Below are 19620 nucleotides of genomic sequence, written 5' to 3'. Positions count from 1 at the left end.
CTTACACCAGTGTGTAAAAGGAACTACAAGTTTTGTGCATCAGTTACCACAGTGACTGCCTTTACATCACTGAAGTTCACAGAAAAATCTCAGCACGAATAACAAGCTTAGATGCACAGTAGCAAAGAATTGATGTGAGATCATAATTGGCTAATGTGTGTGTTTTCCTCCTAATTTTGTGGTTAATTTTGTGGTTAACAGTGCCTAGATAACTATTAATGGTTTAAAAAGTCTGAATTTGAGTGGAACATCAGAGCCACATCTGCATCTGGTAGCTAATGTTACAATGCCTGCCAAAGTCAAAACCTCAAAGTCATAGGTATTTACTGAAAGCCAATTACCTATACCCCTCCTACGGCCAATGGAGAACATTAGATAATTTCAGATGTGCATTCATTTTATCCATAAAAACACACGCCTTCCTAAGATAAGGTGACAAATTTTGCAAAGGCTGAACATAGACAATGAGATTTTCATCTAGGACAATGACTTCCCCATGGATAAGCAGGCCACGCGAGAATAAGTTGTGGTACAAAACCAGAGCATCATTTGATTTTCTCCTCTAGATTTACCAAGAAAACCCTTTGTTTAATGTAAACATTGTTACCTCCTGTTAACTAAAAATAACACAGAAAATACTAATTTAACATGAATATATACAATTCTGTGCTCCTTTATTATCCTGGAGTTAAGAGAATTCTGACTATAATGAATTGTCCTTTCCACTTGCGTTTGGTCTCTAACCAAAGGAACTCTGAATCTTCAGGTGAGCTCAGAATACCCCTAAAAAAAAAGTATATGCAGGGAACAAGAACAAACTCAACAGGGATCTCAATGTCAGTGGCTGGGAGGGGGATCAAACTATAGGGTTTCAGACTTTCACTGTAGCTTTCTGGTAAGCACAAACAGGCATCAGAATGTGAACATTTGAGGAGAAAGTATATCAACGTGCACCAAGACATGATTTCTGTCATTGTGCTCCTATCCAGAAGTTGCATAACCATGTTGGTGCATTAGTACTTCTGGAGAAGACAAACTGTGTAAGACTTACGAGCTTTAGGGTTTCCTGACAGGAGCTGGCTCATATCGTATCAAAAACAGCGTGACCAGCAGGTCCAGGGAGGTTATTCTCCCTCTGGACTCGGCACTGGTGAGACCGCTCGTCGAATCCTGTGTTCAGTTCTGGGCCCCTCACCACAAGAAGGATGTTGAGGCTCTGGAGCGAGTCCAGAGAAGAGCAGCAAAGCTTTTGAAAGGGCTGGAGAACAAGTCTTATGAGGAACAGCTGAGGGTGCTGGGTTGTTTAGCCTGGAGAAGAGGAGGCTGAGGAGAGGCCTCATTGCTCTCTCCAACTACCTGAAAGGAGGTTGTGGAGAGGAGGGAGCTGGGCTCTTCTCCCAAGTGACAGGGGACAGGACAAGAGGGGATGGCCTCAAGCTCCACCAGGGGAGGTTTAGGCTGGACATTAGGAAAAAATTCTTCACAGAAAGGGTCATTGGGCACTGGAACAGGCTGCCCAGGGAGGGGGTTGAAGTCACCTTCCCTGGAGGGGTTTAAGGCACGGGTGGACGAGGTGCTAAGGGGAATGGTTTAGTGTTTGATAGGAACGGTTGGACTCGATGATCCGGTGGGTCTCTTCTAACCTGGTGATTCTATGATTCTATGATTCTCTGATTCTATATCCAGCCTGCTAAGAGCTTGGGCAGAGGAGGCTGGAACTGTCTTCACTACCCATGCAGGCATGACCTTGGTGACATTTAAATCTGCCCTGAAGCATCTGACCCATTTTAAAGAGGGACAATAGACAGTGCTGTTGTTTGGCCATGTTGTTGGAAAAACTGTAATCTAGCTTATAAAGAGAAGGAATGCAGTTGGCAAAGATCTTGCTGTCCAGCAAGCAATAAAATCCCTGCACCAGCTCTCAACAGTAGGAGTAGCTCAGACTGTGGCTTGTGCATCCAGGCATAGGGAAAGGCAGGTGGATAGATACGGAAATAGTGTCAATAAAAACAGGATATATTAAAACTATCATCACAAAGCTAAATGCCAAGCAGAGCCGAGTTGCTCCAGGCTGCACAGCTACTGGAGTAACATCCAGCAAGTCATGGACATGAAAGGAATTTGGGAACCTCTTGGGGCAGTGACTGAGGACATCTGCTGAAGCGCTTTAATAACAGTTGCAGTTAGGGAGATTTTCAAAAGCACCAATAATACGCGTGATGCTCAGCCCCATTGGGTTTGAAACACTCACTCCCCTGGAAATCCCTTCCTTGTCTCTTTCTAAGCTGTTTATACCTATGAAGTTAAATGCACTTTTCAAAGGAAGGCATTACACACCACACACTCTTAGGGGAATCAAGGCACACACACATGGGAAATCCTCAGTGGCAGAATTAGTAAGCAAATAGAAATTTTAGCCTTGTCTCATCCATTTGCCCTTATACTTCTACCAAACTCAGACTGTTGAGCCTGCTACAACAGTCAGTGAAGCCTCCCTTGTGATCCTCATGCTAATTTTTTATCTGTGAGCTATATATACTTCCGTAACATTAATTACACTTTAAAAGCTTTTTCTGCCTCTCACTCATTCCACTAGTCTGTCCTTACAAGGCATAGATATATTTTTCAAAATTTAGGCTACGATATCGAAATCTTCCCTTCTGGCTTGAAAAAATGTAAGCTCATTGGTGTTTCAAACTGGAAGAAATGCTGTTACTAAATATAAACCAATGTCTCTTTTCCTCTCCCTGTCTTTTTCAATTTTTTGTTTCACTAGATACAGTAAAATCTTGGTCTCTCAAGCTACAGCAACCAGCCTCAGCAATGAGGCTGCATTTTTGCTTGGGGGATGGTTATGTTTTTTATTTCCAACCACGTGCACTTGCTGTCAAATTCCATGTCATTTTTATTTAATCTGATTCTCTATCAAACTGATTCTTTGTCTCCCAAGCCTTCCTGTCTTCCAGCTGAGCATTTTTTAAGGCAGTGATTTGCAAAACATTAAAGAAGGCATATAAATAAATTACTGTCTGGAGAGTGAGTCATCACTATTTAATAGGAGACTGTATCATAAGCAGTGGCTGCAAGTTGGCAAAGCAGGTCCATGCTGCTCCCAGTTATATCCTACTGTTCTCTACTGCTGCATAATGTTCTGCAGGCTTGTCCTGTTCTATCACACAGAATCATAAAATAGTTTGAGTTGGAAGGGGCCTTAAAGATCATCCCGTTCCAACCCCCCTGCCATGGGCAGGGTCATGTCCCACTAGATCAAGCTGCTCAAGCCCCATTCAACCTGGCCTTGAACACCTCCAGGGATGGGGCAGCTACAACTTCCCTGGGCAACCTGGACTGGTCCCTCACCACCCTCATAGTGAAGAAATTCCTCCTCATGTCTAGTCTAAATATGCCCCTCTCCAGTTTATACCTGTCACCGCTCATCCTATCACTCCAAGCCGTTGTAAACAGTCCCTCCCCAGCTTTCTTGTAGGCCCATTCAGGTACTGGAAGGTCGCCATAAAGTCTTTGCAGAGACTTCTGTTCTCCAGGTTGAACAACCCCAACTCCCTCAGCCTGTCCTCACCTGGGAGGTGCTAATAGTAAATGTGCCTCTCTCCATAAAAGTAACTAAGCAGCAATAGAAAGCAACCTATGAATAGAGAGTTATGGTGCTTTGTGTAACAAAAGGAAATTGCAGAAAGTTCCAACATATGGAAAATAACATTAAATTTGACTTGGAAAGGAATCCTGTTCTTAGTAATGAAAGCCTACTGGCAGCAATCATTATACTTCATATGTATCATCAGGTATAGCAACCCTTGTTCTTAGCAATGGTGATTTTTCCTACTAGTGGAATGCAGAATAAAGTAATACATAACTATTATGCCTTTATGCTCATTAATTCTACAGATCAATAACCAAGGTTCTGTCTCCATTCCCCTAGCAGCTTTTTTCCTTTCTTTGGCTAAAAGCCAGGCTAGAAAGTACATTTACCCTCAGCAAAAAAAAAAATGCTGTTGAAGTTAGCAGAAAAGAATAAATAATTAGTATCCCTTTAAAAAGAAAAAGTAATTTGGGCTAAATTGTTTTCTATAAGCAAAGATAATCATCTTAATAGGTAATTTTTATTTGGTTATGTTTTATCTGGAAATGGGAAACATTGAAATGTCTTGATAATAGAACAACCAAAGCTACTAAAGAGGTGTAATTATAACATAAGATATATATAGTTAAACATTATGAATTGACATGTCCTTGACAGCCTGTAGTGAGATAATCTCTTGGTATTGCTCACAAGCATTAGGAGTATTCAGGAACCTTACTGAGATAAATGCACATTTGGATAATATATTTTCCTTTCCCAAGCTCTACTTGCAACTAGATAGCACATTTGTCATTTCCTGGCAGTACTTAAAATGGAATTTTAAAAGGCTCATTGAAACCTATTTGTCCTGCAGCCCATGGTGATGACCATTGCTGCAAAAATAATAGAATAATAATAGAATCACCAGGTTGGAAGAGACCCACCGGATCATCGAGTCCAACCATTCCTATCAAACACTAAACCATGCCCCTTAGCACCTCGTCCACCCGTCCCTTAAACACCTCCAGGGAAGGGGACTCAACCCCCTCCCTGGGCAGCCTGTTCCAGTGCCCAGTGACCCTTTCTGTGAAAAATTTTTTCCTAATGTCCAGCCTAAACCTCCCCTGGCGGACCTTGAGGCCATTCCCTCTCGTCCTGTCCCCCGTCACTTGGGAGAAGAGCCCAGCTCCCTCCTCTCCACAATCTCCTTTCAGGGAGTTGGAAAGAGCAATGAGGTCTCCCCTCAGCCTCCTCTTCTCCAGGCTAAACACCCCCAGCTCTCTCAGCCGTTCCTCATAAGGCCTGTTCTCCAGCCCCTTCCCCAGCTTCGTTGCTCTTCTCTGGACTCGCTCCAGAGCCTCAACATCCTTCTTGTGGTGAGGGGACCAGAACTGAACACAGGATTCGAAGAGTGGTCTCACCAGTGCCGAGTACAGAGGGAGAAGAACCTCCCTGGACCTGCTGGCCAGGCTGTTTCTGATCCAAGCCAAGATGCCATTGGCCTTCTTGGCCACCTGGGCCACTGCTGGCTCATGTTCAGTCGATTGTCAACCAACACCCCCAGGTCCCTCTCCTCCAGGCAGCTTTCTAGACAGACTTCTCCTAGTCTGTAGCACCGCATAGGGTTGTTGTGCCCCAAGTGCTGGACCCGGCATTTGGCTTTGTTAAACCTCCTGCCATTGGACTCAGCCCAGTGGTCCAGCCTTTTCAGATCCCTTTTTTGAATTTTTTTAATACTTTTTTTGAAAAATAAAATATTCATCATGAGGAGTAGTGAAATTTCACTTTCACATCTTCAGACCTTTCTCATCTTTCATCCTTTCCTCTTTCCCTTTTGGGACTATGATAAAAAGAGGACCCGATTTCTCTTCCTTCAAATTAGGCTTGCTTAACAATTTCTTCCTCTGAGCACCTTTAGCTTTAGAGGAGGCAGCTCCTGCTTTGGCTTTTATGGGGGATCAGGCTTGGATTCCACAGTATTGGATCCTGAATCTTCAGCAAGTGCTGATGCAGGTTGGAATTTGGCTGGAGCTGCTCCCCCTACCACTCTGGAAGATGCTTTAGCAGGAGGAACTGGTTTGGCTGGCACGTTGGCTGTGACTTTCTCAAGCATGGCCAGTACCTTTTCTTTGGAAGTTGGCTTCAGCTTGCTGGTAGCTTTCACCATCTTCTCAAAGCCAAGATGAATCATAAAGCACGGAAGGGCATCCAGTGCCTTTTTGCGCACATCCCCATTTCGGTCCTCAAGGTAGGGGTACAGGTGAGGCACACATAAGAGCAGGTCAGAAGGAACAGAATGGAGGGTAAGCATCTTCCAGCCAACCAACCAAGCTCTTGTCTTAGGAATGCATTTTCTTTGTTGAGCTCCTCAGACAGGTCTTCCCCTTCCAACCACTCTTTCATGCCAGTTTGTTCAGCCCAGGCATTCACAGTTGCTAGTGCAGCAGCACGAACATTATTCTTACTGTCTCCTAGGACTGTAATGACAGGAATGCCCAAGCTTTTCACGAATTGTTTGATATTGAGGCCCACTGCTGTTGCTAACTGCTGAAGAATGCTCAGTGTTTGTTACACCAGGATTTTATGTGAGTCATTGAGACTACTCTTTAAAGCTGCTGGAAGTTCTCCAATGTTTGGCTGTATGAACTTAGCCTCATTTATTATGCTTGTCACTTCATCTAGACCTTCCTTTCTCATCTTCCAGTTTTTGTCCCCAGTCTTAGCCACTAGTTCAGCTGTGATCTTATCGCCAATATCTGTTCTTGGCAAGAGATCCACAACATCATTCCCAACATCCTCCTGTTCCTCTTCCTCACCATCATCCCCACCGCCTGCACTGTGCCTAGAAATGCCTCAAATTGGCACAGATGCCATCTGCCCTTGCATCTTTTCAAATTCTGCGTCTATCTGGGGGACCAGGGCTGGCTTCTCATCCTCAAAAAACATACGCAAAGGAGGTCCCACATAAAGGTACATGACTCCAAGCAAGGTAATGGCAGATGTCCTTATAGCTGGGTTAGTTGCAGCAAAAGCTGTCTTTACATTACTGATGAAAGCTTTGACATTCAGTCCAGAAAAGCTGAACTCTTTAATTGTATTTGAAAGCCAGTTCAAAGTTTCTGACTGGTTTTTAGGATTCTTTTGAGAGAAAGCCATAGCCACAACCTGCTCAGCAGTCCATGGCAACTGACTTGCCTCTGCTATAGCTGTCATTGGTTCTTTTGCATTACTCCCACATTTCACACCACCAACCTTGTCTACGAGACCATCCAGCACAACCTGGGCTGAAGTCTTTGAGAAGTTTCCTTTCTGTGCAATCAATGCAACTATATGCAGTTTCATCTGCATCACCTGAAAGGTTGTTTCCTTCCAACCAGGTTTCTTGGCCAGCATTCTTACTAGAGCCTGGCAAGGCATTTCACTTCTCTCCATAAGCTCAACAGCCTTCTGAAACTCCTCCATGCAGGCAAGCCTCTCTTTCCAGTTACCACTGTCCAACTGCTGGATACAAGAAACGGGAAGTACAACAGCAGCTTTCTCTTCACATACTTCTATCAACAGCTCCGATCCAAATATTTCTTTTGTCTCAGGACCCTTCTTGCCTTTAGCCCCAGCACCTCCCACACCTGCAGCTGCAGCTGGTTTGCCTTTCTTCAGTGGGGCTCCAGACTTCACAGTGGGTGCTTTTTTCAGGGGTCCTTGTTTTGCTGCTGAATCTTTTGTTTCTTTATCTCCACCAGTCCCTGAAAGAACAGGAGTCTTTCCAGGAGCAGGCTTGCCTTCTTTATTCTCAGCAGCTCCTCCTGCCTTTTTACCATAAACCAGTTCTACCTTCTCAGCACACTCTTTAATCCGATCAAGCTTTAGTTTGTCTACATCTGCTAGAAAAGGATTCACAGCTTTCTCTCCAGCCACTTTCAAGGCAGTGCCTAATACTTCAAATCCAGTATCTCTTACTTCAGAAGCAGAATCACTGATGTGCTTGAGAAGTGCAGCACAGAAAGGTTTTAACAGGCTTTTTGGCAGAGTAGAAGGTGTGCAGTGATGGAAGCTTTGTGCAATGAAAATGGATGTTTGTTGCTTAATTGTTGGGGTTTTGTTGTCCATCACTGTCAACACATCTTCACTTATGTTCTGCAATGTGGTTGTAAGAAAGATTGCATCAACGGCCTCCTGCAGTGCCTGCACTACCTGAGGCTTCTTCTCTTTAAATTTCTCCAAGATTGTTGGAACAACATGCCCTGCATACTGTTCGGAGGCCAGTAGCTAGTCCAGCAAGGCATTTGGCAGCCAACACAACCAACATAACATTGGTATCCTTTCCAACAACCTTTTTGAGAACTTTCACCAAGTCTGCATAGTCTCCTGATTCCAATTTGGGATTATTCACCAGCAGTTCAACAGCTTCTAGAGCTTCTTTCCTTTTTTACCACTCTTTTGCTTCTATTTTCTCATAGAAGTCTTTGAGAAGCTTGGAAAGAATTTCTACCACTTCAAGCAACTCATATGCATCTACTTGTGGTACTGCCCCTTCCTCATCATCATCTCCTCCACCTGCATCTCCTCCAGTTGCCTGCTGCTGCTCAAATTTTGCTCCCTCCTCTCCACAACCTCCTTTCACGTAGTTATAGAGAGCAATGAGGTCTCCCCTCAGCCTCCTCTTCTCCAGGCTAAACAACCCCAGCTCTCTCAGCTGCTCCTCGTAAGGCCTTGAGTTTAGCTTCATCTCGAACAGCCTCTTCACGAGACTCAAAAAGTTTTGGAAATACTTTGATGTCGCGGTCGGGGAAATCCACAACATGTAGAAGTTGTGGGCAAAAGGACGTCTTTATTGTTTTTACAAGAATTTTTATACCCCTTCCCAAGCTGCGCGTCCACGCACGATTGGTTTAGCTAAAGACTGACAGTTCATAACTGGATGACTCCTTCTCAGTTGTAACTTCACAATTGGGTGATTCCACCTGCAGCCTGGCAGCTTCCTAATCTTGTTTACTTGACTCTTCTTGGCGCCTTCCAGCTTCTCCAAAGGTACACGGGCATCTATTCAAGACCAATGTTTAAGTTCACACACTCTAACTCCCCAGACCAGCCAAGGTTTCCCACACCCCATTGTAATTCAGGCTCTCTCTGTAGTTACAATAGCTTCTGGTCCCAGCGGGTGGGAGCGAGCGCGGAGAGCTGGTGGAGGTGGGGAGAGGCAGCTGAAGGTCCGGCTGCTGCTCAGCATCAGTTGAACTGGGCAGGCCCACCAAAAAAATGAGTATATGTATTTGATATACTGAGAAGCACCGGTATCTTGCATCCTAATGCACTTGCATCCTAATGCACTTGCATCTAGCTCTTAACTACTGTGAAATGTTGATGATGTTTAACTGGAAAGGCTGAGGAATGTATGCACCATTCATTTAAAAACCCACCTGGCACTGATATTCATGTAATAAACTTCAGAAGCAGGTGATAAATTGTATTTTTTATGCCTTGCTTACCAGCACCGTACTCCTTAGTCTATTTCTCTCCCTGAGTTCCTTCCAAGTTTCACAATCTCTGAATGACTTCAAGCAGCCACTATATTGTTTTAAACATAACCATTTAAAGCTTCTGGGGCTTTTTACCTAAACATGGAGTATTTCTTCCCTGAGATAAGGGTGTTCTCACTTGGATACGGAATGAACAATAGTGTTTCTGTGAAAGCTGAAAATCAATTATCTTATAATACAGAGTCTATAAGCAAGTAGAGGATCTATCACATTGTAAATTAAGATCTCCAGCTCTGTAACGAGTACATCATTTGCCCCTAGATCCCAAATTATGATAGAGCAAGCCCCTCACTATAACAAAGATATTGAGCTGCTGGACCATGTGCAAAGAAGGTCAATGAAGCTGCTAAAAGGTCTGGAACACAAGTTTTATGAGAAGCAGCTGAGGAAACCGAGGTTGTTTATTCTGGAGAAGAGGAGATTGAGGGGAGACTTTATTCTCCTCTACAACTACCTGAAAGGAGGCCAGAGACAGGTGGATGCTGGTCTCTTCTTCCAAGTACCAAGTGATAGGATGAGAGGAAATGGCCTCAAGTTGAACCATGGGAGGCTTAGATTCAATATTAGGAAAAAAATTCTTTTCTGAAAGACTTGCCAAGCACTGGAACAGGCTGCCTATGAGTCACCATCTCTGGAGGTATTTAAGAGGCATATAGATATTGTGCTTAGAGGCACAGTGCAGTGGTGAACTTGGCAGTGTCAGTTTTATAGTTGGACTTACGACCTTAAAAGTCTTTTCCAACCCAAACAATTCTGTGATCCTGGGCTTCTGTAATTACAGAAAGCATTGGTTTAGTTTATTGTGCATTAAGGGGTTTTCAAACATTAGCTTAGATTTCTCCTATCTCTCCATCCTTTTTAGCTGGACTAACGGTAACTAAAACACAACTGCACATATGGAATGAAAAATGAGTCACAAAAAGCTCTGTTTTCCCTAATCACAAGTGACACAGTACTGCAAGTATGGATGGTCCTGCTTCCTCTTCCCCTTGTTATGGAGTTATCTACAAGTCAAAAGCTTCTGCGAATAGGAACGTATAGCATTTCTTTTCTTCTATCCCTAAATAGTTTATAGAGGCCTCTCTAGCTTTCAGGTTATTCTTATTGCTTCAAGTGTATGCTTGTTTCCTACTGAATGGCAGGAAAAATTTTGTGGTCAGAAACTCAGCTGGTGCAAACAGTTATATTATGGAGATTGGCTGATTTTTGCCAGCTGATGATCTGAAATAAGATATTTCAGCATTGGAAAAAAATCTTCTCTATACAGACAAGAGAAACATTGTATGATGAGAACATCAGCTCTTGAAACAAGTGGTTTGAAGTTCAGATGGGGAAAAATAATGTTATCTGTGTTTCAAGAGTAGACTTGAAATTTTGAGACTAGTCCAAGATCACTTTTCTACCATTTTGGAGCCTTTCATATGGATACTGAGTTCACTTCCATAACGCCTGAGCACTTTCCAATACCACACTGATCAACATGGTATCATTTGTCACATTTGTTCTTCTCCTGTCTCCGTAGCAAGACAAGTATGTGCAGTGAAAAGCCACTTTTTCAAAAGCTTGTGTGGTTGATTTTGGTTTTATTTTTCAGAATGCCATTAATTAGGGGCTATGGAGGCTGAGTGTCTTACTAAATTGATGTATTTTTATGGAGGGATGAAGAAAATAGGGGAAAAAAAGTGCTGGCACTTTGACATCAAGATGGTAAGATTTATAAAGATTGTGTCCTGGCCTCAGTGAATTGATTGCACTCCTGACCTTTTCCTCTATTGAAGAAAGTCATAGTGTGGCAAAGAAATGAACTTTTTGACCATGATATTTACTCTGGAGATTTACATAGTCTTTCAGATATTCTGAGCTTACATCCTAAGGCTTGAAGGTAATAAGCGTGTTCACAAATATAAAACAAATATGTCTTATTTTTTCTTTAAAGGAATAGAAAATCTATGATTAACCTATCTCAGTAATTTAAAAAGACAAAGAGTGTAGTATATTTAATTATGAAAATGGTGAAATAAAGACAGCTTTCTTGCATTCTTCTTTTGCTGTTATGATCCTACTCAAAGAAATGAGGAAGAGAAGGTGAAATGCCTGCAGAAAAGCAAAATGATAAAGAAATAAATATATCATGAGAAAGACAGCCAGTGAGAAGAGATTGCTGATAAAGGGGTTATCAGATGTAGAAACTGTGTATGAGGGCCTGTGGGGCAGATTTTCATTCAGAAACTGGTCCTCTCAAACCACCTCAAACAGCATAAATACTTTGCTTTCTCAGATCCTGAGGAGGAGAGCGATACTATGTTGCCCAATATTTCTTAAAGGAAAAATTACTTGGCTTTTCCCTTGGGATGGCAATACTGGGCAATGATTGATTCCCTCCGTGGTTCTCGCACTGCTATTCTATGGCCATTCCATCTTCTTGCAGAAAGCCAGGCTTTGGCTGATACCAAGTGAGGAGAACAAACTAAGCACTTACCAGATGTCCCTTTTAAACCTGTTATTCTTCAATTGTCACACGTGGCTTCTTGATAAGACTTCCTTAGAGCATGAGACTTTGTTGTCTGACTAAGATCTGGTGTCAATAGTAAGGGACAGGCTAGGTAGGATTCTTCCTGTGAACTTCTAGAATAAAACACTTGGACAAAGATTTAGTTGTAAAGCAAGTAAAGGAAGTGCAAGAATTTCTTTTCACTTTGTTAAAAAAGAGGCACCAATGCATCAGAAGTAGTTGTATTTCACTTACGTTTTGGGTGAAGGGGGCAGAATGCACACAGAAAAGAAGATTTTGTGTATCTATTCCTACCTGTGTCTATTCCCATGGCAAGAAGTTTCATCCTGACTCCTTTCCAGCAGCTCAGTAAAGCCATGTTGCCTGCTCTGCCAGGCTGACCCGTATTGTTTCATTCCCTCTGAATCAATTGTCTCCTTCAGCTCTCAGAGCTTATCTCTTAGTGACAAAACATTTCCTCCAGTCTGTGCTCTGTAATTATTGCCTTGCTCAATGGAGTCTTGGTCAATGAACTTGAGCTGGAGATGTCATGGCCATGAAGAGCTATAAACAGCAAAGGTATCTTTGATAGATCTTTAGTTCTGGAGAAAAAAATTAACTTGGTCCTCTTGAACTAGAGAAGGGGGGGTGGATCATTCCAGACCAACTCATTTTCAGTTCACTCAACGTGAACTGACATGACTCACAATGACATCTATGGGACCTAAAAAGCACAAGCCATGTTAAGCTCAAAGAGTAGAAAACACTGTATGTGACTTTTTTTGTTTCCATGCAGTGGCTCACATCACTTTTTTTTTATCTATCTTACTTTTTAGTTATCTGTATTTTAGGAAAATAAATAAAAGCTGTATTCATAGTAGAAATATCTTCTCACTTGTATATGTAGGTGGCAATTCCTACACCAGTAAATCCTAATAACAGCATCTATTAATTTCATTTTATAAATTTGGCTTGTACATATAACCAATTCAAACTACTGTACAAGAATCAAAAATACACTAAGAATTTCTTAACTTATAAAAACTGTGATTAAACTCAGTAAGGATTCAATAAGCTCTGCAGAGGTTCATTAATATTTTATAGATTTAGTCTTCATTCAGTGCTGCAAAAGGCTCTTCAGTTTGCCTGTCATTGCCAAGTTGGTGATGGGCAAAATAATCTATGACAATATTCTGCATTGCCAGACATAGAAATGATTTGCAGAATATTAGTGTGGCATAAATTGGAGGAAGGAACAGAACTGTTTGTCTGATCTGTGGGCTACCATGAATGTTAGACTTCTGCAGGGACAAGTGACATTGAAACTTCTCTTACTGGGAATTAGCTACAGAAGAATGAATGCTTCATCTTGCTTTCAGGCAAAATGGATAGCCACTTCTCCACCCAGGCTACACAAGAGTTGAATGTAGTAGTCTCAGTTCCACAAAGAAATCACACTTACAAATGGTAATTAACTACATGACTGGGTTCTCTGCCTTTCCAAATTACAGGAAAGGCTACTAGCTACTAGGCTACTGGCAGTAGTACCATCATAGACTTCTACAACATGTCATCTTGTAGTAGGGGTGGGTGTTTCTTGAACTAGGTGTCATACTGGTAGATAGCAAAATAAAGCATTCAGTGTCCCAGGAGGATTACAATCAATGTATTACATACATAGCAGGTGGTTGTGATGAAAAACCAGACAAAGGCTGAGAGATTACTATAATAATATAAAGAGTTCCTTGAATGTGAAAGTCTCTGCTCAGCTGCTGTTTAATCTACTCTGTGAGTGTCCTGTTCAGCGAAGCTGAAAACATCCTTACGTCCAACTCTCTTCAGCAAAGCACTGTGGCATGTGTTTAGTGTTCAGGTTGTGATGAAGTGTTCTGCTAAATATGGATTGACTGCTGAATCTGAGCCTAAGGATGTTGTTAAAATAGTGGTTAGAGGAAATGCAGTTAACATTATTTATTAAAAAGATTTAACAGCATCTCTTACAAAAAGCTACTTAAGAAACTAATCTATCATGGAGTAAAGTTCTGCCTTGGGTGGAAAATTGGTTAAAAGATAAAAAAAAAGAGTCAGACTTGATAGTCACGTTTCATCACAGGACAATTGTCACAGGAATCCACAGCAGGAATGAAACTCTGTAATGTCACCTATAGGGATACTATCTATGTATACTAAGCAGCCTGAATGTATCTGGGAACAGTCAGGTTTTTTTCCCAAATATTACTAAAAGGTATAGTTTGCTATTTTTATTTTTTTTTTAACAAGGTATAGCTAGTGCTCATTCTGAATTTTCCAGTTCCGTTGTGGATCCTTTGCATCTATACTGTGTTTAACAGCTGAACTCCTTGGAAGATAACTCTTGCTTTCCTTTTAACTTGGAAAATATCTTGCATAGTCTGGGCAGTAGTAGAGACACATAGCAATAAATATTGTTAATATTCTGTAACAAGCCTTTAAAAGCAAAACATTTTTTTTTGCCAGGAAAAGTGTATTTTATGTGACATAATTTAGATGAGCCAAGACTAAATAAGACTTTGGAGAATTCTAGATGGCCAGACTGTCTGTACAGCATTCATGACAGATGAAATTCACTGCAGATAAATTCAAGGTGATACATTCTAGAAAGGACAATTCAACTGCTCATATGTAGAGCTGAGTTATAAATTAACTGTAATCATTCAAGAAGAAGATCTTGCTGTCACTGTAGACAGCTCCGTGAAAACATCTGCTCAGTGCACAGCAGTGATCAAGAAGCAAACAAAATGTCAAGATGTATTAAGAGAGGGGCAGGTTTTAAGGCTGAGTGTATTATAATGCAACGGCCTAACTCAATGGTGTGCAGTCGCCTTGAACATCGTGACAGTTGTGGCCATCCCTCTTTCAGAAGTAATTTATTGAAAAGAGAAAGGATTCAGAAAAAAAAGATGCAAGGGTAACATTAAAATAAACTACATATAGATGGGAAATGAAAAGCTCGGTTCCCCCTCTCCTGCAGCCCACATTATGGGGGTAGTCACTGTCATATTCCCCTAGATCCCAAATTATGATAGAGCAAGCCCCTCACTATAACAAAGATATTGAGCTGCTGGACCATGTGCGAAGAAGGTCAATGAAGCTGGTAAAGGGTCTGGAACACAAGTTTTATGAGAAGCAGCTGAGGAAACCGCGGTTGTTTAGTCTGGAGAAGAGGAGATTGAGGGGAGACTTTATTCTCCTCTACAACTACCTGAAAGGAGGCCAGAGACAGGTGGTGCTGGTCTCTTCTTCCAAGTACCAAGTGATAGGATGAGAGGAAATGGCCTCAAGTTGAACCATGGGAGGCTTAGATTCAATATTAGAAAAAAATTTCTTTTCTGAAAGGGTTGCCAAGCAGAAAAAAATGATGGAAGAGTAACATTAAAATAAACTACAAATAGACAGGAACTAAAAAGCTCAGCTTCCCCTCTCCTGCAGCCCACATTATGGCTGTAGCCACTGTGTGAAAGACAAATTGATAGGAGTAAGTTTTTGAGAACTTCTTTTATAATTAAGGCATGCAACCTATTCCTACAGAAACTCAGTTAATAAGCTTAACACCTTTCAAAAATAACTGTCAGTAACATTCAGACTTAGAGGTAAACATCATTAAGAAGATATGTAACCGACCAAAAGGAAGACAACCAAATGGCAAAGGACATTTGGAGGAAGCATCCCCTCTGACCAGGAGTCTGAATATATATTTTGTATTCATTAAAGACCTCTCCAGTATTTACACTGCAAGTGCTCTAGCTTGCCTACTACATCCTAGATAATTTCATGCCATTTTTAATGGATGTATCACATGTGCAGATGTATCATAACAGATGTAGAGGTACGTAACTGGCAGAGCATGCTAACAACTTTTTTGCACTATTAGCTATTGCACATAATGAATATATTCCCTTACATTAAGTCTTTTGCCTATTGGTGGATTGCTTCATTGTGCTATGCTATGCTTTTGTGCTGGATTACTTTAGAATAACCTATTTGAACCAATGACTGGTGAATTAGCATTAATCTATACAAATTTCTTACAAAATAATGCAGCATGCTGAGATAAAGATGTCAAAATAACTGTTAAAATACAGAAAAATATAGAAGGAAAGTTAAATTTAGACCAGGAGACTTGATAAATGAGGTGCAAGTTCATATCCATCAGCAAGCAAAATGTTTAAGAAAAAAGTTCAGTGAAGGAAAAGAAATATTAGCCAAATACAGCTTCGGGAATTATTTCCCAACAAAAACATTTTAGGGATCTGAAGCTCAAAAATCTATTTTATGCTTCTCTATGCAGTTGATCATGTGTTCCTTCAGGCAAGCAAATCCTATTGACTAAACAAGATTTATGTGCAGAGACCAACAATGGGATCAAAACTGAGGTACCAGCCAGTTAATAGCAGAGCAGAGCAGGAAGCTGTTTTTCTCTCTTTGTAAAAATGTGTGCAATTTGAAGAATGGTACCTGTGTGTATAGAGACAAACTTCAAAACAACATTAATTGTGAAAAATTAGAAAGACTAAGAAATAAACACTTATCTCCCAGGTAAGTCTGCTGATTAGAAGATTAGAAAGGAACAGACTAAATGATAAGTCCTTACATGTTCTAAAAAATATTCACTCAATTTTATGTAAACTATAACCCAAATGATTTCTTCATCTCAACACAAGAATGGTTTGGACACCGTCTGAAGGGGAGGTGGCTGGAGCTGAGGTTTCTCTTTAACTCCCTTTGCAAAGTGGTGCAAACAAAAAATGTAGTCAGAGGAAACCAAGTGGTGTTACATGTTGCTACTTTATAGCATCTAAACGACATAAATTTACCTACTCGTCTTATGAATAAAAGATGCAGTGCATGGTATCACTTTTCCACTAAACTAATGGCTTTTTGGAATAGCTGGTGGTGTCTCTTTGCCCCTTATCCACATTCTTCTACAGTTTGACAAGAAATTCTGCTTGCACCCAAATATCTTTTCTGAAAAAAATGCTAACTATTTTTTTCAAGAAAAATAAAAAAAAAGAAAAGAAAAGAAAGGTTTTGATGAAACTGCATTTTATCAAAGAAAAGGCAATTTCTTAGAAATGTCCCCAACCGCCTCGGGTAATATGTTGTTTTTCTTCTTTTTTTTTTTGGAGAGACCTACCTGACCCTAAAACTGTACACACTATAGAAATACACTGCTAGCCAGCTTTTTAAGTGTTTGAAAACAACCCCCACACTTTTGGCTTTAATTTCAGACGGACAATGCTTACAGTCATCTATTTGTAAATGCCTCAATTCTTACTCTTAATATGTGGCATCCACCAAGCTGCTACACAGCTATCATAGACTGGATGAGAGAAGATTTCTATACAATATCTGCTTCATAAGGCATTCTGAGTTGGCACAAGCACTGCATAATCAAAAGGGAATCATGTTACACTGTCTGTCTTGGTGCAGCTTGAAAGCTGTGTTCCTGTTCTCTTCTGAATCCACTTGCATTTCCTGTGTATTGAAATCCTATGTGGGAAATGCTATATAGATATTTCTCTAGAATACAAACTGAACAAAGCCTCCAGGATTCAGAGGTTCCCAGCCACTAGCATTAAGAGTATAAATGAGTGATCATGTGTAATCACTCTCAGATTGCTATTATATTTCATAGAACCATAGAATCATAGAATGACCAGGTTGGAAGAGACCCACAGGATCATCGAGTCCAACCATTCATCTTTGCCCATCAATCATGATGTAGACAAGGCACAGCTTCTCCTGTGTCTGAAAATAATTGTCACTGACCCACTAAATCTAATCACATGCAAGGATGGGACATGGCCACAACACGATATAATCCACTAGTAAAGTGATTTTTTTGAAAAGAGAGCTTTCCAAAATGTTTGTGAGAGCAGTCCCATTGAGACTATTCTGGCACGCTTACAGTATCCGGGAAGCTTTTGTTTTCTGCTGGTACTGCAACAAATATCAGTGCATTCACCTGAATGTTCCTGAACAAAATCGAGCAACAAACTGATCAGTCTTTTATTTGCCAGAATGCTCAAAATACTTTTCTCCTTTGTCCCACTCTGTTGTATAATGCTACTATTTGGTATTGTTGCACAAAGTGCTCCATTGAATTTGCTCTAGAAATAAATGTGTGAGGTCATTGGCTTCATTTATTCTGTCTGTTTCTTGTAATCATTTCTCTAGGGCAAAAATCTGATTTGTTACCTTGTAGTTCTGAAATGAGTTGTTATGTTTATATATATTTTCAGAGAAGTGTTAATTTGACATTTTGTTATAGTTGTAAAAAAAATGGAGAAAAGGAGAGCATCTTCCCTTGGAAAATAGAATATGATTAAGCAAAAGCAGTTCAGTGTTGTATTGCAATCTGATATAATAATGTCCCACCGCTGACCTGGTGAACCTGCCATAGAACCACATCTGATACAATATTAGTTTCTTTTTAGCAGAGGAAATGTTAAACAAATGGACACGCTGAGATCCAGCAAAATTACACCAACCTCTTGAGCATGGCAAACGGACAAAGTAATTATGCTACACACGCTGCACAGAAGAAGAAGGATAACACAAAATAAAAAATAAATACGCCCTTTGAAAATTATTTGGAAGTTATTCCACAGGTACCAAAACAAAATTAAACTCGCAGAGATTAAATCTGAGTAACATTAGTAAACAGAGAAGAAAAAACTGGCTCATTTAACAAAAATGAAGTCTTCCACAGTCCTTAAAACTCTGGAAAGCAACACCACATTGGAGGTATTACATACACCACTGGGGATTGTGGAGGTGTTGAACAGGTGATGCAGTGGTAGAGTTTGGGTGTCCCTGCTTGCTGGAGCACGAGGAATCTCATAGCTCAGCTTCTGCCTGTGCCGGAGCCTGTTTTCTAGCACTTGGCATATTTTTTATCTTGCATGTCACCTCAGTCTTGTGCAAATTCCTTACCGTTTAGGGGAAGGGAGGACTACGGAGAGATGATCGTGTCTACTGCTCCATATATTTGGCAGTGCTAAGCTTCATGCATTACTCGTCTGTTTGTCTTCAAAGCTGCTTCATGAATGACGAGCTAGTCCATGTTTTCTATGTATTTCTGCTACACTTCAAATGTAGATTTGGTTCTCTCTAAAACCTTTTCCATTGGTCCTTTCACTGTCTTCTTCATGTTCTAACATCTCTGACCACTTCAGTTTTAGGGAGTCAGTGCTATTCATCCAGCACGGTGGCTCAGTGTGTAGAGACTTGTAAGGAGACACAGCAAACCTGATGCTTTGAAGGTTTACTCCTTCAAATGCTTTTTATATTTATAATTTATACTCCTTATAAATGCCAGACCTAGATGGATATGCCAAGTCCTTGCATTAAGAATGTACAAATATTTAACCTGTTCTTGCATAAAGAGAGTCAACTGAAATAGCTTCCCTTTCTTTGAAAAACATGATCAGAGTTCACTGCTGTCTTTCAAGGCTGCATTGAGGCACTGTTCACCTTTCAGATTGTTTAGTGGTGGCTGAAGAACTCAACATGAAAGCACAAGACTTAGTTCGCTGCCCCTTTCATTCAGTAAGGGTTTCAACCCACATCTTTTGCTTCCCGGAATCGAATTTTGATCTTGTTCAACTTTGGCTTATTCTGGGTACTTTGTACTTCACTTCTTAATGCTACAATTCCATTTATGTGTATAGGAGAGAAAAATGGCATAAAGGTGTCTCTAAACTGGTGCTTCATTTGCTGTGGGAAGATCTGGTTTGCAGTTGTTTCCTGGGACAGTTTCTGTTATTCAGCAGTCGGTGTATAAGATGTTTAAACTACACAGATAAAACAGAGAGAACACCGAATCACCTTTTTCTCTAATACGTCAGCAAATAATTGCTGTCACCTCTTTTTTACATTATTATTTTTCCTGGCCTCCTGACTTGTGCATTCTTGGTTGCAGAGCAGCAGCTCCAAAACAGTATGAGGGCAAGTACCTCACCTGTAATATT

At 40.8% G+C, this 19620-nt stretch overlaps 1 pseudogene; it reads right to left on the bottom strand.

Annotated features, from left to right (window-relative positions):
- Nucleotides 1–5310: 5310 nt before the first annotated feature.
- Nucleotides 5311–9661, bottom strand: LOC138720407 (cytoskeleton-associated protein 5 pseudogene; annotated as a pseudogene).
- Nucleotides 9662–19620: the final 9959 nt, after the last annotated feature.

Source organism: Phaenicophaeus curvirostris, chromosome 4, assembly GCF_032191515.1.
Source record: "Phaenicophaeus curvirostris isolate KB17595 chromosome 4, BPBGC_Pcur_1.0, whole genome shotgun sequence".
NCBI lineage: Eukaryota > Metazoa > Chordata > Aves > Cuculiformes > Cuculidae > Phaenicophaeus > Phaenicophaeus curvirostris.
Note: the sequence above shows the minus strand (reverse complement) of the source record. Positions and strands in the feature narration are given on the sequence as shown.